Source organism: Anomaloglossus baeobatrachus, chromosome 5 (genome assembly GCF_048569485.1).
Source record: "Anomaloglossus baeobatrachus isolate aAnoBae1 chromosome 5, aAnoBae1.hap1, whole genome shotgun sequence".
NCBI lineage: Eukaryota > Metazoa > Chordata > Amphibia > Anura > Aromobatidae > Anomaloglossus > Anomaloglossus baeobatrachus.
In genome coordinates this window covers 265,230,346-265,244,812 of record NC_134357.1, presented here as the reverse complement: position 1 = coordinate 265,244,812, position 14,467 = coordinate 265,230,346, and the positions used below count along the sequence as shown (strand labels likewise).

General features: G+C 47.8%; 1 protein-coding gene across 3 annotated transcripts in view; it reads left to right on the top strand.

Annotated features, from left to right (window-relative positions):
• Nucleotides 1-1,269: 1,269 nt before the first annotated feature.
• The window catches only part of LOC142311209 (uncharacterized), a 62,378-nt gene continuing 49,180 nt past the window's right edge, over nucleotides 1,270-14,467 (top strand). For 2 of the 3 annotated variants that reach the window (XM_075349408.1, XM_075349406.1), the window contains exon 1: nucleotides 1,270-1,328. The gene's annotated coding sequence lies outside the window, so the exon portion shown is untranslated. Of the gene's footprint in view, nucleotides 1,342-14,467 lie in introns of all 3 variants that reach the window. The other variant, XM_075349407.1, reaches the window with a different exon arrangement.

Genomic DNA, 14,467 nt, shown 5'->3' with positions numbered 1-14,467 from the left:
CTGTAAGCCCAGTAATCGTGCACACCTGGAGAATGTTCCTTGCTCATTTTTACCATATTATTAATGCCGAAAAAACGAAAACCAAAAAAAAACAAAAGTGGAAAAGCATTTTTTTTTTTTTTTACACCATTTCATCCTATCAAGATTTTTTTTCTGTACATCTTAGGCTTCTGCCACACTCACGTGAAATTCACGCACGTGCTGAGAGACATGTATTTTCCCTGCGTGTTGCGTGCAGGTAATTACGTGTCTCTGGTACGTGTAGCACACGTAGAACCGGTAACTATCATACTCACCTGGTCCTTCCTGCTGTCCGCGCTGCTGTCCGTGGTGCTGATCCTCGGTCTCCAGCCCTCCCGTCTTCCCGCTGCTGCTGCTGCTGCCAGGCAGTGAAGTGAATATTCTATGAGAATAATGAGCGGCGGTCGGCAGCAAGAGGCAGCAGCGGCAGAGACAGGAGGGCTGGAGAAGGGGAGTTAATGTTTTTTTATTTTTCACTGACATGTGTGGTTTCTCCGGTGCGTGTCACACGGGACCGCATCCACACTACACCCGTGTGGTGCGGGTGCGGGCCGTGTGACACCCGTGCTGCGGGAGAAAACACTGACATGTCAGCGCTTTCAAAAAAGCACACACGTACAAACGCACACGGACACACGTTCTGTGTGGTTTTACGTGTGTGTGCCTGCTACAATAGGGTAGCATTGGTTAAAGTGTCTCCGTGCCGCCGGTACGTGTAAAAAATGACAAACAAGTGCCGGCAGCACGGATGTGTGGCGCTAGCCTTAGGGTGTCATTCAAAATTATAACTAGTCCCACAAAACAAACCATCATATGGGTCTGCTGAAAAAAATCTTGTGGCTCTTGGAGAATGGAGAGCAAAGAAAAATCACCTGGCCCTAAGGGGATTCAACTGGCTGATGTGATAAATTTCCTCACAGCTGGCCCATATATAACTGGCCCCAACAGAACTGAACTGGCCCATATATAACTGGCCCCAACAGAACTGAACTGGCCCATATATAACTGGCCTCATCAGAACTGAGCTGGCCCATATATAATTGGCCCCAACAGAACTGAACTGGCCCATACAATACTGGCCCCAACAGAACTGAGCTGGCCCATAATCACACTTCATATATCTAATTATAGACACGTCCTGTTTTTCCTGCGGAATCGGGCACAGGACTTTTTGCAGTGGTCTCTTGAGAAGCCAATCAGGCGGCAGTAGCAGGTCACGTGGTGCACAGAGGGCGGAAGATGTCGGTATGGAGCCGGAGCGGCGCAGCTGAGGCGGGATTACTTCCGGGGAAGTCGCCTGCAGCTCTGTGAGTGCTCAGTGTACGTGTCCCTGTGTAATTGTGCCCACAGTCTCCTTTATCCGCCATTGAGTATTTCCTCCCCCTGCATTGTACAGTGTACGGTGGAGAAGTAAGGAAGCGGCGGAGCGGGATATTCCCGATACATACGTCCTGCAGCTTCTGCTCCACTGTAGGCTACTGTTATTGGTTGCCATGACAACTGGCTTCCTTGTGTGGGCGCTGGGGCTATGTGGTGGTTAGCACATGGAGACTAATATCTAATGGGGGCATTAGTGGTCATAGAGGTTTGTATTGTGCAGAGCAATGGCTTATGGCCACTCCTCCATGGACTTGGCTATGACCTGAGAAGTGGCCATCAAGGCTTTAGGCTTCATTGGCACACCGGCTCTGCTCCATCGCTCCAGAAAAGATCCAAGCGGCTGCTCAGACGTGTGCTTCAGAGTTGTGGTGTATGTGGCGTGGCGCCCTCTGGGGAGGGGTATTGCCACAGATCCAGGATTTATGGTGGCAGGAGTGGAGTCACAGCAGCTGTCAGATGTGCCACATTCACTAGGAGGCACAGGCTTGGGAGATAATTAGGGGCGTCTTACGCCTTTAAATACCATTCTGGTTACATTATTGGATAAGCAAGCAGTAAATATTAACCCCTTTGTGTCGCAGCCAATTTTTGTTTTTGTGACGGTCTCATTTTTCAGTACCGACTGCTGTCTGCCGTGCCCCTGCTGTGTCTGCCGTGCCCCTGCTGTGTCTGCCGTGCCCCTGCTGTGTCTGCCGTGCCCCTGCGGTGTCTGCCGTGCCCCTGCGGTGTCTGCCGTGCCCCTGCGGTGTCTGCCGTGCCCCTGCGTGATTGGGATTTCTGCTGTACAGAGCCATGCTGATGCATGGCTCTGTACAGTGCAAGAGATTAGATGATCACAGCTTCACGTCCCCTAAAAGGACCCGTAAATACAATTAAAAAGTAAAAAAGATATGAAAAGAATTAAAAAAAAAAACACAAGTTCAAATCACCCCTCCTCCCCTCAACACCACCACCTTTAAAAGCCAAAACACATATTTGGTATCGCCGGGTTCAGAAAGGTGCGATCTATCAAAATATAAAATAAATCAATCCGATCAAGAAGCAGCTTGAAGAAAAAAAAAAAGATCAAAGCGCCAAAATTCCGTATTTATTTACATAAGCCACTACAACATTGCAATAAAATACCGTAATATGCAAATAAAAATCATATCTAGCCAAACAGTTATCAGTAAAAACGTCAGCTCAGATGCAAAAAATAAGCCGTCCCTGATCTCCAGATCCCGAAAAATAAAAACATTACAGATCTCGGAAAATAGCGCTAAAAGCTTTTGTAAACGTCTGAATTTTTTTTTTACCAAAAATATATAGGTTTTTTTGTTATCTACAAACTCGTACTGACCTGGAGAATCATAATGCCAGGTCAGTTTTAGCATATAGTGAACATTGTAAATAAAAATCCAGTCCAGGATGTGTGCTGGATCGTCTGTTATACCTGCAATAAGGGAAGCCACCTCGGAGTTGGGGGTACGGCTAATCCATATGTTATTATAGACCCCTGAAGGGCACTGCGAGGAGATATTGTGAGGGAACGTTTTGACTGTCGAGAGAGGTGGACATGGGCAGGGAAATGTTATGGAGTGATGAGGCTGGCAAACGATTGCTAAGCTGGACAGATGTACTGTCACTAAACCTTATCTCTAATCTTTTTCATTAATTTAATACAGTTACATTGTTTAACAGTTTTTGTTATGGAAAACCAAGACAGCGACTCAAAATTGTACGGAGGGTGGATCTGTTATCCTGAGTTACATAGGTTGAAAAAAGCCCCAGGTCCATCTAGTCCAACCCTCATCCACCAGTTCTACATTTTGTCCCTAAAGGCCCCGTCACACAGAGATAAATGTTTGGCAGATCTGTGGTTGCAGTGAAATCATGGACATATTGTTCCATTTGTACACAGCCACAAACCTGGCACTGATTGTCCACAATTTCACTGCAACCACAGATCTACCACAGATTTATCTCTGTGTGTGACAGGGCCTTAAGTCACTTATAACCAACAATGTTGTGTGTACTGAGGAAATCATCCAGCCCTTTTTTGAAAGCTGTTAGGCCCTGTGCCCACGCTGCTTTTTTTTCAGCACAAAAAAAGCTGCTTTTTTCTGTGCTTCTTTTCATGCTTTCATGCTTTTTTTCATGCTTCTTTTCATGCTTTCATGCTTCTTTTCTTGCTTCTTTTCATGCTTTTTTTCTTGCTTTTTTTCATGCTTCTTTTCATGCTTCTTTTCATGCTTCTTTTCATGCTTTTTTTCCTGCTTTTTTTCATGCTTTCATGCTTTTTTTCCTGCTTTTTTTCATGCTTCTTTTCATGCTTTTTTTGTTACTATTGAATGCTTGTTTCAGCTCATTAAAGTTGGATATGAAAATAAAGGTGTTCTGATATCATTTCCTTCTTCAACCCATTTTCTTCAATCTCCATTTTGGAATAAAAGTGACAGGAAAATGATGATCCATTAGATCGTTTACCAGCGCCGGTATTCACCACCTCATGCAGGTGAATAGCGGCGCCGGGAATCAGGTACTCAGAGATCACTGTTGCTATAGTAACTCGCTCATTAGGTTACTATGGCAACGGTGGCAGCGGTGATGTCACCGCTTACCAACCCGCAGTCTCTGCTCACTCATTGAGTGATTAGACAGCACGAGGAGCAGAAGCGTTCTTGCTCCCCCGTGCTTCCTGATGTAGCAGAGCTAGATCGGTGACAGAAGATCAGGATCGAGGAGGGGTGAGAGGGAGTAATAAAGATGGAGTCCCTAACTGTGTCTGTGTATTTATTTCTAATAAAGTGTTTTTTTCTGTGTGGTGTAACCCTTCATTGGAGATTCTAAATGGCCGGGTCAAACTTGGCCTGACAATAAGAATCTCGGACTTAATACCAGCTGGTAAAACAAAGCTGGTATTAACCCCTTATTACCCAGCGTGCGACCCGACACCAGGTCCGCTGGGAGAGTTGGACACAGCGCCAAAAGATGGCACTTCTATGAAAGCACCATTTTCTGGGGCAGCTGCAGACTGCAATACGCAGCAGGGGGCCCAGAAAGTTTGGGCCACTCTGCGCTGCAGATTCCAGTCCCTAGCTGTCTGGTTGTACCTGGCTGGACACAAAAATTGGGCGAAGCCCACGTCATTTTTTTTAGATTTTTGGCAAAAAAACTCAAGGAAAAAGGGCTTCCCTGGATTTTTCATTGCCAGTGAAGGTAACACCAAGCAGGAGGGGTTAGCAGCCAGTAGCTGTTTAAGTTACCCTAGCAATAGAAAATGCAGCGAGAGCCTAAGCATTTTTTTTTACCCCTAACCCTTTTGGGTTATGTGTTTGGTTTTTTTTTAATGAATTAAAAAAAAATCGACATGGGCTTCGCCATATTTTTGTATGCCAGCCAGGTACAGCAGGCAGGTACGGGTGGCCTCCAACCCCCAGCTGCCTATTTGTACCCAGCTGGGAACCAAAAATATAGGGAAGCCCTTTTTTTAATTATTTCATGAATTTCATAAAATAATTAAAAAAAAAAAACGACATGGGCTTCGCCCAATTTATGTGTCCAGCCAGGTACAACTAGGCAGCTGGGGACTGGAATCCGCAGTACAGGGTGGCCCAAGCTTTCTGGGCCCCCCCACTGCGAATTGCAGTCCGCAGCTGCCCCAGAAAATGGCGCATTCATAGGAAGCGCCATCTTCTGGTGCTGTATCCAACTCTTCCAGCAGCCCTGGTATCGGGTGGCTCACTGGGTAATAATGGGGTTAGGGACAGCTTTGTATTATCAGCTGGCCCTAAGCCTGAAATTCATGGTGTCACGCCAATATTAGACATAGCCGCCATGAATTTCAAGTAAAGATAAAAAAAACACAACACAGAGAAAAATATTTTTATTAGAAATAAAACACAACACAATTAGTGACTCCATCTTTATTGAACTAAAGAACCCCCCTCCGCCGTAGTCCTGGGTCGAGGGTCCCGGGATGTCCAATCCGGATCCAATATCATCTGATTGAAAGGCAAACTGATCAGATGATGACACATCATCTGATCGGTTTACCTTCTGATCAGATGATATTGGATTCAGGTCTTTGAACCTGACACAGGTTCAAGGACCTGAAACAGATTACACATCAGCTGATTGTCTAAAAGTCTCATGGGCTCCAGGACCCGCTGGTAAGCAGCTGATGCTATCACCTAATAGCATCATCCGATCGTTTACGTCCAGGGAAGATCAGCTGATTCATCATCTGGTAGTTAAAAAGCCGGCAGGCTTTTCACCGCTGGACGTAAACAATCAGCTGCTTACCGGCAGGTCCTGGAGCCCATCGGACGTGACCCAGGAGACTGCAGAGAGGTGAGTAAGGTGAAGAGTTAATTCCAGCGGCGGATCTCCTACATGAACTGTATTCAACTTGTGACATCCCCGGACCTCCCTGTAGAGTGGTGTTGGTAAAACACTGCAAGAATACTGAATGTCTGGTGCATGGCAAAAGGTGAACACAGTTCATGCAGGAGGATCACCGGGGTTTTTCGGGGTTCACCTTGACGTCAGCGGGGGTTGCCTGCATTTATGTGGCATAGGCTGTGCACCAGGCATTCAGTATTCTTGCGGTGTTTTACCGCGACATCTCTTTGCAGGGAAGTCCGGGGATGTCAGGAGGTGAATACAATTCATGCTGGAGAATTACCGGGGGCTTTCCTGGAGATCCCCCGCTGGGATGAACTATTCACCTTGTGACGTCAGCGGGGGTCCCTGCATTGTTTAATGCCACACGTCACTGCAGAGAAGTTCGGGATGTCACAATGTGAATACAGTTCATGCAGGGGGATTACCGAGCAATGCCGCCCACATTCCTGGCGATCCCCGCTGGGATGAACTCTTTACATTGTGACATCAGCGGCGGTCCATGCATTGTTTACCGCGACACCTCGCTGTATAAGTTCAGGGATGTCACAAGGTGAATACAATTCATACAGGGGGATTACTGTGGGATTTCCTGGAGATCCCCCGCTGTGATGAACTCTTTACCTTGTGACGTCAGCGGGGGTCCCTGCAGAGGTGTCGCGCTAAACAATGGGAGATAAGATAACAGCTCCCGACGCTGGCTATGTGGCTTTCTTCTATGAAGGAATCTACATAGCCATAGCTTTCTTTTCTCCCTAAAAACGCCCAAACGCATAAAATATAAAGCAACGTGGGCATTACACATGCGTTTTTTCTTGCTTTTTTCCCTGACTCCATTGAAGTCAATTGGGGAAAAAAGCAGGAAAAAACGCTAAAACAATTGACATGTTGATTCTTTTTCAGCAAGAAAAAAAGCAACTGAAAAAGAAGCAACGTGGGCACAGCAAGTCCTGATTCTCATAGACTTTGCTGGGATGCTTTTTCCTTGCTTTTATTGATTAAAAAAAGCAATGAAAAACGCTAGAAAAAACGCTGTAAAAACGCCCTGTGGGCACAAGGCCTTATAGTGTCTGCCATTACTACCTCTTGTGGTAGGGCATTCCACAGTCTGACCGCTCTAACTGTAAAGAACCCTTTCCTATTTAGCTGTCAGAATCGCTTTTCTTCCACTCGCAGTGAGTGCCCCCTGGCCTTAAGGGTACTTTACACACTGCGACATCGCTAGCGATCTCAATAGCGATGTGAAATTCTAGATCGCAAGTGCGGTCTTTCGAGATCGCACATGCGTAAAATGACCTATGTGCGATCTCGAAAGATCGCACTTGCGAACCAGAATTTCACATCGCTAATGAGATCGCTAGCGATGTCGCAGTGTGTAAAGTACCCTTTAGTATTGTCTTTGGAAGAAATAAGTCATGCGCCAGTCCTTTATATTGACCACACATGTATTTATACATATAAATGAGATCTCCTCTGAGACGTCTTTTTTTCTAAGCTAAACATATCTAACTTTTTCAACCTGTCATCATATGGGAGGCCTTCCCATAGTAATATTGTGCCATTTAGTGTATTATGATACAAATGTATATGTCTTACGTGGTCTCTTTATTTGCTCTGTACCGTTTGTCTTACTTTAAATAAAAATTATCTGATTAAATAAATAAAAATAAAATAAACCTTTGTGCAATTGCACATTTTTTTTTTTTTTTTTGCAATTTCACCGCACTTGGAATATTTTTCTCCTTGTCCAGTAAAATTTGAGGCCAAATAAATGAAGTAATTCAAAAGGACAACTCGTCCTACAAAAGACAAGCTCTCAGGATGGAGAAATAAAAAAGCTATGACTGAACAAGGGGAGGAAAAAACAAAAAATGGCCATGGTGTGAAGGGGCTAAAGAGTAATCATCAGCATCAGGCATATTAACCCCTTAACGACTGTGGGTGGTAATATTACGTCCTAACGGTCATAGTGTTAGGGTGGCTTTACATGCTACGATGGCGAGCGTGATAGTACCCGCCGATATCGTTATTCCGATATGTGAAGATCGCTGCCGTAACGAACATTATCGCTACGGCAGCATCACACGTACTTACCTGCTCGGCGACGTCGCTGTTACCAGCAAACCACCTCCTTTCGGCGTCACAGCGACGTCACTAAGCGGCCGCCCAATCAAAGCGGAGGGGCGGAGATGAGCGGGACGAATATCCCTCCCACCTTCTTCCTTCCTCATTGCTGGCGTGTGGCAGGTAAGGAGATGTTCCTCGTTCCTGCGGCGTCACACGTAGCGATGTGTGCAACCGCAGGGACGAGGATCAACTTCGCCCAAGCGACAGCAGCGATAATTGCGAAAGGACCCCCATGTCAACGAGGATCGATTTTGGACATTTTTGCAACGATCCAAAATCGCTCCTAGGAGTCACACACAACGAGATCGCTACAGCGGCCGGGTGTGCGTCACAAAATCCATGACCCCAACGAGATCGCTGTAGCGATCTCGTAGCGTGTAAAGCCCGCTTTAGTCCCCGCGGGCTGCTGCAAGCAGCACACATGTCAGCTGATTTGTACAGCTGACGTGTGCCTGCCTGGCACGAGTGGAATCTCATACCGATCGTGCTAAAACTTTACTTACAGACCGACACCAGAAGTCACATGACATGATCACGTGGATCCGATGATTGTTATGGTAGCACAGGGTCATATGATGACTCCTGTAGCTAACGTGACTTAGGGGTACTTTGCACGCTGCGATATTGCTAGCCGATTGTAGCGATGCCGAGCGCGATAGTACCCGCCCCCGTCACAGATGCGATCTCTTGTGATAGCTGCCGTAGCGAACATTAGCGCTACGGCAGCTTCACATGCACTTACCTGCCCTGCAACGTCACTGTTGCCGGCGACCCGCCTCCTTCCTAAGGGGACGGTTCGTTCGGTGTCACAGCGACGTCACACGGCCAATAGAAGCGGAGGGGCGGAGATGAGCGGGACGTAAACATCCTGCCCACCTCCTTCCTTCCGCATAGCCGGTGGGACGCAGGTAAGGAGATGTTCCTCGCTCCTGCGGCTTCATACACAGCGATGTGTGCTGCCGCAGGAACGAGGAACAACATCGTACCTGTCGCTGCAGCGAAATTATGAAAATGACCGACATTACACAGATCACCAATTTACGACGCTTTTGCGATCGTTTATCGGTGCATCTAGGCTTTACACGTTGCGACGTCGTTACTGGCGCCGGATGTGCGTCACTTTCGATTTGACCCCGACGATATTGCAGTAGCAATGTCGCAACGTGCAAAGTACCCCTAAGGTCCTGTAAGAAACAGCCGAGTGCTGCTTATTACAAGAGATGAGCTTTTCTCCCTATCTGAGCGATGCTGCTCTGATCGTGTGAAAGAAACCAGCGATCAGACCCATGGGGACTATTTAAAAAAAAAAAAAAAAAAGGTTTTGAAAAATTAAGAATAAACCCCCCTAAAAGTTCAAATTACCCCCATTGAAAAATCGCCCCATTGAAAATTAAAGGGTGAAAAAAAAAATAAATATATACACATTTGGTATTGCCACGTTCAGAAATGCACGATCTAGCAAAATATAAAATCAATTGGTAAACGGCGTAGCGGCAAAAAAATTCCAAACGCCAAAATTACGTTGTTTGGTCACCACAAATTTTGCGCAAAATGCAATAACAGGCGATCAAAACGTAGCATCTGGGCAAGAATGGTACCATTAGAAACGTCAGCTCACAACGCAAAAAGTAAGCCGTCTCTGAGCCATAGATCCTGAAAAATAAGAACGCTACAGGTCACGGAATATGGTGCAAAACATGTGCCACTTTTTTCGGACAAACATCTGATTTTTTTAACCCCTTAGAGAAAAGTAAACCTATTCATGTTTGGTGTTGTAACAAGGCTACTCACTTGGCTGCGTGTTGAGGTAAGGACAGGAACGGTTTCATTAGAAAAGTCCAGCAGGTTTATTTTAAAAGTCTTATAACCTGCTTCAGCAGAAACATAAAGCAAGCCTTTTCGGCCACAAAGGTATAAAACAACAAAAAAAAACCCCCCAATAAGTCCGTGTCACTGCGGGCGTGCCCGCTCGGCATAAACAGTCCACTTTCACACAGAGCTCCTCTCTGTAAGGCTACTTTCACACATCCGGATTTTTGCTCTGCGGCACAATACGGCGTTCTGCAGAAAAACCGCAACCGGCTTTTGTAACGCCGGTTGCGGGTTTTTTTTGCATAGACTTACATTAGTGCCGTATTGTGCCGCAGGGGCTTGCGTTCGGTCCGGTTTTTGCCGCATGCGGCAGATTTAGCCGATGCCGCGGCCGGATCGAACATTCCCTGCAACGTTTTTTGCTCCGGCAAAAAACACCGCATCGCGCCGCATCCGGCCGCTGCGGCGCATATTTCAATGCATACCTATGGAGGCCGGATGCGGCGCGATGCGGAAAAAAACGCATCCGCTCGCCGCATGCGTTTTTTTCCACTGCGCATGCTCAGTAGCATGCCGCAACCGGAAAAAAACGGACGGGCCGCATGTAAAAACTTATGCAAAGGATGCGGTGTTTTCGCCGCATCCGTTGCATAGTTTTCACAGCTGGAGTGAGCCGCAGTGCTCAAACCGGATGTGTGAAAGTACCCTTAGAGTCCAGCAATCCCCAAACACAGACACCCTATGAGACTCCTGGTCTCCTTTTATATCCACAACCAGACCCAGAAGTGGAGGTATGTGAGCAGCCAGACCCACCTATCTCTCCGGCTGCTCGTAAAACCCGGCCCTAATATTCTCCTAATATTCTCCCAGCACTACATGTACTGGAGCTTACTCCCGGGCTTATATTACAGAGGATAACCATCTCTGCGACACATACCTCCCATCGACTATAGGACCAGTAACCCTGTTACACACCTCCCCCCTCTGCCCAAAGCAGTGGGGCTTGGCACCTTCTACCACTAAACAAGGGAGTCTCGATAGGGCATCAGCATTACCATGCAGCCGCCCAGCTCTATGTTCAACATGGAAGCTATAATCCTGCAGGGCTAGAAACCAACGAGTAACTCTGGCAATCCTACCCTTTTTCTCCCTCATCCACCTGAGCGGGGCATGATCCGAGGTCAGCCGAAACTGCCTACCCAGCAGGTAGTATCGTAAGGTGTCCACCGCCCACTTTATGGCTAAACATTCTTTTTCTAGCGATAGAATAATTCTTCTCACAAGGCGACAGTTTTCTACTCAGGTAAAGAATGGGATGTTCTTCTCCGTGTAATTCCTGAGACAGGACCGCTCCCAATCCAACTTCTGAGGCATCCGTCTGGACCATGAACTCCCTCTTGAAGTCGGGTGCCACTAGGACCGGTTGTTTACACAAAACTACTTTCAATTCCTGGAATGCCGTTTCCGCCTCTGAGGTCCACTTGGCCATAGCTGATTTCGTCCCCTTAAGGAGGTCAGTCAGAGGTGCAGCTACCACGGCAAAGTTGGGAATAAATCAAATCTTCTATAGTAACCTACGATTCCTAGAAAGGCCCTGACCTGCTTTTTCGAAAGCGGTCTTGGCCAGTTCTGGATTGCATCCACTTTGTTGATTTGGGGTTTAATTACACCTCTACCTACCACATAGCCTACATACTTGGCCTCTTCTTTTCCCATGGCACACTTTTTCGGATTTATAGAAAACCCCGCCTTCCTCAGTGCATCAAACACCGCCTGGACCTTTCCCAGATGGCTTCCCCAATCAGGGCTAAAGATCACAATGTCGTCCAAATATGCCGCTGCGTAATCCTTATGGGGTGCCAAGATCTGGTCCATGGCCCTCTGAAAGGTGGCCGGGGCTCCCTGCAGTCCAAACGGCATCCGGGTGTATTGGAAGTATCCGTCAGGCGTAGAGAAGGCTGTCTTCTCTTTGGCATTTTGTGACATGGGAATTTGCCAATATCCTTTTGTCAGATCCAGGGTGGTTATATACCGTGCCGGGCCCAACCTCTCAATCAGCTCGTCGACACGAGGCATCGGATATGCATCAAACTTGGAGACTTCGTTCAGCTTCCGATAATCGTTACAAAATCTCCATTCCCCATCTGGCTTCGGCACAAGGACAATTGGACTGGACCAACCACTCTTGGACTCCTCGATGACTCCTAGTTTCAGCATTCGTTTCACCTCTTTGGAGATCGCCTCTCGCCGAGCCTCAGGAATTCGATAGGGTTTTATGTTCACCCGCACGTGGGTTCCGTCAGAACCTCATGTTCTATTACCTGGGTACATCCAGGTAGGTCCGAGAACAGGTCTCTGTTCTGCTGAAGTAACTCTCGACATTGCTGTTTTTGGGCTTTCGACAGCGACTCTGCCACGATTACATCTTCAATGTTATCTTCTGGCTTGGCCACCAAACATGAGGTTTCCCGGGATTCCCTGTATTGCCATGGCTTGATAAGGTTAATGTGGTAGATTTGATAGGGTTTCCGCTTCCTGGGTTGATGTACTTTGTAGTTCACTTCTCCCAGTTTTTCTACTATTTCATATGGGCCCTGCCATTTGGCCAGAAACTTACTCTCCACTGTCGAAATCAGCACGAGTACCCTGTCTACGGGGCTGCATTGTCTCACTCTGGCAGACCGATTGTAGATCCTCGCTTGAGCTTCTTGTGCCTGGAGGAGGTGCTCTTTTACGATGGGTATTACCTTAGCCATCCTCTCCTGCATCTGGGCGACGTGTTCAATGACGCTTCGGTAGGGGGTCACTTCGGCTTCCCAGGTCTCCTTGGCTACATCTAAGAGTCCCCGGGGGTGTCGGCCATACAGGAGTTCAAATGGAGAGAAGCCAGTAGAGGCATATGGAACCTCCCGGATAGAAAATAGTAAATACGGTAGCAGGCAGTCCCAGTCGCGGCCATCCTTCTCAATTACCTTTTTGAGCATATTCTTTAATGTCTTGTTAAACCTTTCCACTAGACCATCCATCTGCGGATGTTAAACCGACGTCTTCAATTGATTAATCTGGAGGATTTTACACAACTCCCGCATCACCTTGCTCATGAAAGGGGTCCCTTGGTCAGTCAGGACCTCCTTTGGTATCCCTGTCCGGGCAAAGATGTGAACCAACTCACGGGCTATACTTTTGGCCGACGAGTTTCTCAGGGGCACTGCTTCCGGGTAGCGTGTTGCATAATCGAGGACCACCAATATATATTGGTGCCCACGAGCAGACTTGACAAGAGGACCTACCAAGTCCATGGCAATTCTCTCAAACGGAACTTCTATGATGGGTAACGGCACTAGGGGACTGCGGAAATGAGAAGTTGGAGCGGTTAGCTGGCAGGTGGGACAGGACCTGCAATACTCCCTTTTCTCACGGTAACATCCGGGCCAGAAAAACCTTCTAGTAATCCTTTCTTGCGTTTTATCTACGCCCAGGTGGCCACCCAAGATATGTGAATGGGCTAAGTCCAACACTTTCCGCCTATAGGGCCCTGGGACTAGCAGCTGCTCAATTGTTTCCTCTTCTATCTTTGTGACCTGGTACAACAAATCCCCGCCCATCATGAAATATGGATATCTAGTGTCAGCTCCGGGCTCCTGAGCTATGCCATTTATGACTGTTACACTATTGAATGCTTCCCTCAGAGCTAGGTCCCTATGCTGGGCAGACCCAAAGTTTTCTATGCTCACCCCTAACTCAGGAACATCTGGTTCAGGAGACGTTGTCTCCTCATCACCCACAAGCACACACAAAGGGAAACAGTCAGACACCGGCTGTGGTGGGGCTTCGTTTGGAGCGATCTGGCTTTGCTACGAGCCTTCCCCCACAAGTCCCAAAATAAGGAAAAGTCTCGACCAAGGATAATGGGGTGCAACAAGTTTGGGACCACGCCCATTTCGTGTGAATCAGAACCTTGCATCGTCTCAATAATCACTCTGGCCACAGGATAGTCTTTCGCATCCCCGTGGATACAGCGGACTCCAATCCGCTTTCCTGGGATCAAGTTCAGCGGGGGTGTGGCCCTTATCAGGGTCACCAAACTCCCCGAGTCTAATAGACCAGTCATTCGCACCCCATCTACCTTTACCGGACATGCTTGTGGCCCCTCACTGGAGGGACAGTCCACACTGCAGGCAGGATATGCGTAATAGGAGCACCGCCGACCTAAGTTACATTCCATCTGTTCGGTGGTCAGGGGACAACGGGCAGCAATATGACCTGGGCCATGGCATCTAAAGCAAATTATGTCCCCAGTTGAAACCTTCGGTACTAGCTCCGGCGCCCCCTTTGCCCTTGAACGTCCTGCCCCTTTTTGGGTATCCATCCCCTGTTGGGAACCCCAGTATGTAGAGGGTGAGTTCTGTGGCTTCCCCAACGACCCCTCTACCACCTGGTATCGCTCGACCAAACCGACCAGGTCGTCAGCATTCTGGGGATCACCCTGGGCAACCCATGTCTGTATCGGTCTCGGAAGGGAGTGCACGAACCGATCCATTACCACTCGCTCCACCATCTGTGCTGGGGTAGAAGTCTCTGGCATCAACCATTTCTGGACCAAGTGTAATAAGTCAAACAACTGGGAGCGGGGCGGTTTGTCACGGTGATACGCCCAGCGATGGACCCGTTGGGCCCTGACAGTCATTGTCACCCCCAGGGGTCATTTTCTGCATCGCATTCCTTACCGCCTTCCGGATGCATG